The sequence below is a fragment of the Nannospalax galili genome, unplaced genomic scaffold (genome assembly GCF_000622305.1).
Source record: "Nannospalax galili isolate Female #2095 unplaced genomic scaffold, S.galili_v1.0 scaffold78, whole genome shotgun sequence".
NCBI lineage: Eukaryota > Metazoa > Chordata > Mammalia > Rodentia > Spalacidae > Nannospalax > Nannospalax galili.
This window is the reverse complement of record NW_008343387.1, coordinates 4,243,503-4,250,659: the sequence shown is the minus strand read 5'-3', so window position 1 is coordinate 4,250,659 and position 7,157 is coordinate 4,243,503. Positions and strand designations below refer to the sequence as shown.

The following is a 7,157-nucleotide window of genomic DNA, read 5'->3' as shown; positions in this document are numbered from 1 at the left end:
ACATCTCTCTCTTGGGTTGGTACCACTCTCTGTATGCAAGTATTCTTGGTAGATGCCTCACATCTCTGGCATCATGAAGGTCTTCTTGGGGTCTCCATTGCCAACCAGGCTTTGCCTTCATAGCTTCATGCAGTGGCTTATCAGGGCCTTCTCTATGCAGGAGAACCCCTGCTGCACACTGCCTGGCCTTGGCAGCTCTCTGAAACCACAGTGGAAGAACTAATAACCCCTTCACTCTTACATCTTTCATGCCTCCAAAGGCAGCACCAGGTGAACAACACTGCCAAGTTTAACTGAAAGTTTTTGAGGGACCCCGGCCTGCTTTATCAATTTTAGAAGCTTTTTTCTTCAATGGATCCTGCAGCATTTTCTTTCCACAAGTTGGAGGCTTAACTGGATGTGGTCTTGCCCTGGAGGCACTCTCACCATTGTTTAAGTTTGACTCTCTAGGCCCCTCCTTTATCACTTTAATCTCCTTATCAAAGGGATCCTCTCCAGCACATGCCAGGGCTCCAACATTAATCTTCCTAATGCTCTTTTTCAATCCATCCTGTACATTCTGTATTTCTTTCTGCCCCATTTGCTCTTTTGCACTGTTAACCTGTATAATATTCACCATTAATAGCCACAACCACCATTTCTACATTATGCTGTCTTCTGCCAGAGAAATTAGTCCATGGCTTTTCCATTTAGCCTCAGGCAAGCTTTTTGGCTGTGAGCAGAATCCAGCCAGACTCTTTGCCAAAATATCCCAAGTGCTTCTTAAGTCCTTATTTCTTTCTGGAGCTACATTGTTCTCAGCACTACTTTCTTCCAGGTACCTACTAGAATGGCCAGTTAAGCTCCACTTACAGCAATCAACCACTTTTCTAGCCCAACCTTCCAAAGTATTCCTTATTTCTTCAAAACCACACATGGTCAGGTTCTTCACAGTCAATAGCCCACTCTCTGGTACCAATTATTGTATTGGTCACTTTTCTGTTGCTATAATAGAAACACTGACCAAAACGACTTATAGAAGGAAGAGCTTATTTGAGCTTACTGTTCCAGAGGAATTATAGTCCATCACAACAGGGAGGCATAGTGGCTGGAGGTGGCTGGAGTAGGAGCAACAGAAGTTAAGCTCTGACATCTTCAAGCAGGCACAAGAAGCAAGAGAGTGACCTGAGATCCAGCAAGGCTTAAGAACTCTCCAAGCACACCCTCAGTGACTAGCTTCCTCCAGGATAGCCACACCTCCTAAGACCTCCGAAAACAGTACCACCAACTGGGGTCAAAATGTCCAAATACTTGGAGCCTATGGGGGACATTTTCATTCAAACCATCACACCCAGTTATAATAAGAGAAAAAATTTAGTATGTCAAAAATTTGATCTATGAAAGATGGAGAAAAGACAAATTTGAAGACAATTGCACTGAAAAAAGCTGGGGTAATGGACTACAATATTTAGTTTCAAATGGCAATAACCATCCAGAAGAGAAAAACATCATCACTATTTGCATCACTTTCACACTTCCACTGTACAAAGGAAGAGTACTTCATCACTGAAGTAAAACATCCAGACCTGAGCTTTAACCATGACTTCTTTATAGCCAGTTCTTTCATCATTTAACTGATGTTACCTTAATTTATACAAATGTTGTTATGCCATTCTTTTGTTTAAAACTTGTGTGTGGCTCCCATTGTCTATAATATTAAATAGAAACAGCATGTACAACCTAGATATGAATTTCATACATGTAAGTTGTCTTTTCATTATTTCCATTCCTCCCACTCCCCTCCAATTCTGACATGTCCTCACTTACAATTTCTTGTCCTCGTCTTTATTATTAATGCTTATACATACATGAATTTATATCTATATATAATATAGATATAAAAGAGAGATGAGCTAGATAGAAGATAGATGATAGATAGATAGATAGATAGATAGATGATAGATACATGATGGATGGATGGACAAACAGATAGATGATAAATAGATGATTGATAGATGATGGATAGATAGATAGATGATTGATAGGTAGATAGATAGATAGATAGATAGATGATAGATAGCACTGGGTCCATTTAGTGCTGCTCCTGTGTACCTGTGTTTAGGGTTACCCTTTAACAACCTCTCTGGAAGCTAGTCCCTGGATAAAAACAACTCTCCATCCCTCAGCATCCATAGCTTGCCTATAGCTCTTCATCTTGAGGTGGAACCACATGAAATTTTTCTCATCCAAATTGGCATGCCAACTCGTTTTGTCATTATTCAGATCTTGTTAGGCTTCCAAACTGGGCATTTCTTTACTGTAGTTTCCCTATCATGTCTAGAATGCTTTAACTAGCAGCAGGTGTCTTGTTTCTCAGGCTCCTCTTCTGTGATGTTTCCTGAGCCTTGGGTATAGAGGTTGCATTTTAGATGAGCAACTTAAGGTTGGGCACCTCATAGTCACTTGTTCTCTGCATTTGACCAGTTTTGGAAGTTTGTAATAATCTCCATCTGTTGCAAGAAGCATCTTTTTTGATAAGTAATGAGAGTTACACTTGCTTGTGAATATACAGATACACATTTAGACTATAGTTAGAAATTATATTTCTCTAGAAAAGTGACAGTAGTTCTTCTTTATGGACTATTGCCTCTCCACCCTTGTGTACTTGTCTATAAAAAAGCTTCTGTACATCAATGGAAACATCCAATCAAATGAAGAAGCCCATGGGGTGAGAGAGAATTTTTGCCAGATAAACATCTGATAGAAAAATAATTCACACAATATATAAAGAACTCAAAAAACAAAGAAACACTATTTTTGCCATCTTTCCACACGATCATCATGGTGCATATGAATGTCCTGACTATTGCTCTGAAGAGCATCAACAATGTCAAGAAAAGAGGCAAACGCCAGGTTCTCACCAGGCCGTGTACCGAAGTCATCATCTGCTTTCTGACTGTGATGATGAAGCGTGGTCATATTGGTGAATTTGAAATCATTGATGATCATAGAGGTGGGAAAATTGTTGTGAACCTCAGGGAACCATTAAATAGGTGTGCTGTGATCAGCCCCAGATGTGACTTGCAGCTCAAAGACCTAGAAAAGTAGCAGAATAATTTGCTCCCATCCCATCAGTTTGGCTTCACTGTCCTGAGGACAACCTCAGCTGGCATCATGGACCATGAAGAAGCAAGGCAGAAACACACAGGAGGGAAAATCCTGGGATTCTTTTTCTATAGATGTAAAACATATGTATAAATAAAGTGCCTCAGTGTGTGAGGGGGAACAAAAACAAAAAGAAAAAAAATTGACTCAATTAGTAAATAAGCTATATGGACCAAAGAATTCGCAGTTCTAAATGAGCATGGATGCTAACCCTGAATACTTTATCCAGTAAAAATATCATGGTCAAAGGGGAATGGAAAAATTTTCATTACAGGAGTAGCCCTACAAAGAATACTCACAATAATGCAAAGGACTGAAGAAAGGAATAAGTATACCCAAGAGACAACAGAAAGAAAACAAGAAAAGTATAATAATGGAAGCAAAAAAGAGGGCCACAAACACAAATAAATTAAAATGACAGTATCCAATACACATCCTTCAATAATAACACAAAATATCAATGGGCTCAACTCCCTTATAAAAAGACATAGGCCAGTGGAATGGATCAAGGAAAAAAAACCCATCTTTTTGTTGTCTTCAAGAAACTCATCTCACCTCAAGGATAGGCACTACCTGAGGGTGAAAGGCTAGAAAAATATATTCCAAGCAAAAGGTTCTAAGAAGCAAGCAGGTGTTGCAATTCTAATATCCAAGAAAATAGACTTCAAATTAAGAGTAACCAGACAAGATAAAAAAAGGGTTACTTCATTGTAATCAAGGGAACAATTAACCAAGAAGATATTGCAATCATGAACATATATGCAAGAAACACTGGAGCAACCATAAAAACAGTACTCCAAGACTATGAAACAGAGATTAACCCCAACTCAGTAATAATAGGTGACTTTAATATCTCACTATCTTCAATAGACAGCTTAACTGGAAAAAGAATAAACAGTGATATCTGAATTAAATGATATTTTTCATGAAATAGACCTAACAGACATCTACAGAATACTCCACCCAAGCTCCAGAGAAAACACTTTCTACTTAAACAGCCCATGCATGTTTTTCTAAGATGGACCACATTCTGGGACACAGAACAAATTTCAACAATTACAAAAATTGAAATTCCATGCAGTCTATCAGACCACAGTGCAATAAAGCTTATAACTAACAGCAAAAGAAGCTCTAGTAACTATGTGAACTCAGAGAGATTAAACAACACACTCCTGAATGAGGAATGGATCAAAGAGGAAAATAAGAAAAAAGTAAATGTTTTTCTGAAACTAAATGAAAATTAGAACACAACATAACGAAACCTCTGGGACACCTTAAAAGCAGCCCTAAGAGGGAAGTTTATACAGCTTTTAGTGCCTACATTAAAATCAGAACAAGCACATGTCAATGACTTACCAGTACAATCAAGAATCTGGAAAGGCAAGAACAAACCAACCCCAAACCTAGGAGATGAGAAGATGTAACAAAAATCAGAGCAAAAAATCAATGAACTAGAAACAACAAAAAAGAATACAAGAAAAGAAACCTATGAATCTAAGAGCCGGTTCCTTGAAAGGTTAAGCAAGGTAGACAGGCTTTCAGCACAGTTAACCAAAAGAAAGAAAGAGCAAATTTAAATCAACAATAATAGAGACAAAAGGGAAACATCACAATAGAGACAACAAAAATCCAGAGCATTGTAAGGGAATATTTTAAAAGTTCATTAAATTCAAAAGTCTAAAATAAATGGATGATTTTCTAAAATCCCGGAAACCACCAAAGTTAAACCAAGAGGAGTTCAGCAGCCTAAATAGACCCATAACAAATAAGGAAATTAAACTAGTAACACAGAGCATCCAAAGTAAGAAAAGCTCAGGACAATATGGTTCACAAGAGAATTCTACCAAATATTCAAAGAAAATCTACAACCAATAATGATTAAATCATTCACAATGATAGAAAGAGACTGAGAACTCCCAAACTCCTTCTGTGAATCTATCACTCTAATACCCAAACCAGGTAAAGATGCAACAAAAAAGAAAACTATAGATCCATATCCTTAACGAATATACATACAAAGATACTCAATGAAATATTTGCAAACCACCATACAGACACACATAAAAAACGTCATCCACTATGATCAAGTAGACTTTATTCCAGAGATGTAGGGATGGTTCAGTATATGTAAGTCAATAAATGTCATAAAACATATAAATGGATATAAAGACAAAAAACACATGATCATCTCAATAGATGCAGAAAAGGCCTTTGACAAAATCCAACATGAATTTATGTTAAAAGTCCTAGAAGGAATTGGTCTACAGGGAACATATCACAACATAATGAAAGCTATAAACAAAAAACCCATAGACAACATCAGTCTAAATGGAAAAAAAATGAAATCATTCCCATTAAGATACAATAAAAATGGGCTGAACAGAGAGTTCTCAAATGAAGAAATAAAAATGACTAAGAGGCACTTTTAAATGTGTGCAATATCCTTAGTAATTAGGGAAATGCAGATCAAAACCACCTTAAAATCCCTTCTTACCCCAGTCAGACTAGCTAAGATCAAGAGAATAAAAGAATACAATGCCAGAGAGGATATGGAGAGAGAGAAATGTTCATTCACTCCTGGTGAGATGCAAAATCATGCAACCACTATGGAAAGCAGTGTGGTGAACTCTCAAAAAGCTAAGAAAGGAGCCAGGGGCTCCTCCCAAGCCCATGGGATCCCTGAGGAACAGATCCTCAAACGACCTCAAGAGTAAAAACAAATCAGTTTATCTGGTCCAATTGTATGTCCTTAAACACTCAAAAGGGAAGTATAACCAAAGATTGAAGGGGCCAATATAATTTCATAAGAGCATACATATGTATAACTAAAAGCTACTTGACAAACAGCAAAGCCAAACAGGCGACACCTTCAGTCAAGATGTTGGCCAGGATAGATAAAGAAACATTAACAGCAGACCCCAATTCTATCCAAAGGAATACTGACAATGGATTGCCGTTGATAAGGAACAGCTGATCCTTCTGGAACAGGGACCTCTGACTGACTAGATTTACCAGAAGGGCAGATAGGGGGGAATGGATGGGGGTGCTGACAGCACAGTGGACAGTGGCAGGGATGGCAGAGTATGGCGGCTCTAGTGGGAGAGGAAGGCTGTCTATCTGACGAGTTTGTATTCATGCTCAGATGCCGAGGAGCTCAGAAGGTGGGCGGCTGTGACCAGTGATAGTCATGTATATAGAGATTAGAAGTGCATGTGAAAACGTCTCAATGTCAATTGCCTTAAAATGAATTTTTCTGTATGAAACTGTATTTTAACAACGAAGTGGAGATCTTTTTTAAATGTTAAAACCTCATTTAGACTCCCATCCTCAGACCTCTTGGGGTAAGTCTATAGCGCAGCCCTCCTCGCTTTGACTCCCCAAGCCACATTCACCCTTCCATCTCCCCCGCTGTTCTCTACTCCTAGTTTGGGCCCTGTGCCATTCCTAGTCTTGGGTCCCCAGAGACCTGGGGAACCAATACTGCTTCCTGATCTTTTTCAGACCAACTTAGTGCCTTCCCTGGGCCCTAGAAGCATTGCTTCTAGACCTGGCCCCGACCTCACCTCCCTTTACTTCCCTGATCCTGCAACACCTGCTAGCCTCTTTCTGGGGCTGACAGCCTCTTTCTGGGGCTCCGAGGCTTACCTTTCTGCTCCCTGATCCTTTGCATCCAGTACAACCCAGCTACTCAATCCACTCTCTGGGAAATCTTGGGGCTTCTTCCCACCCCATTTGCCTTTACATCTCTGCGTGGTACGGCCACGGCCAGGATCTCAGGTCAGTACAACACCCAAGTTCCAGGGGCAAAAGCATTCTTAGGAGATTCCAGACATAAGGAGAAAGTCTGAAAACTTCTGATCCACATTGGAATTGGGCCACCGCGGAACTCCTGAAGACAAAATCAATCCGGCCTCAACAATATAAAATCAAAAGAGAGAACCAGAAGCTTAGATGAACCAGCTCCTCATACCCAAAAAGTAAACCACAAAGACACATAAAGCTCAAAAAAAAAA

The 7,157-nt window shown here is 39.2% G+C and overlaps 1 pseudogene; it reads left to right on the top strand.

The window, feature by feature from the left end:
* The first annotated feature begins 2,820 nt into the window (after positions 1 to 2,820).
* LOC103739299 lies at positions 2,821 to 3,237 on the top strand (annotated as a pseudogene).
* The last annotated feature ends 3,920 nt before the right edge of the window (positions 3,238 to 7,157 follow it).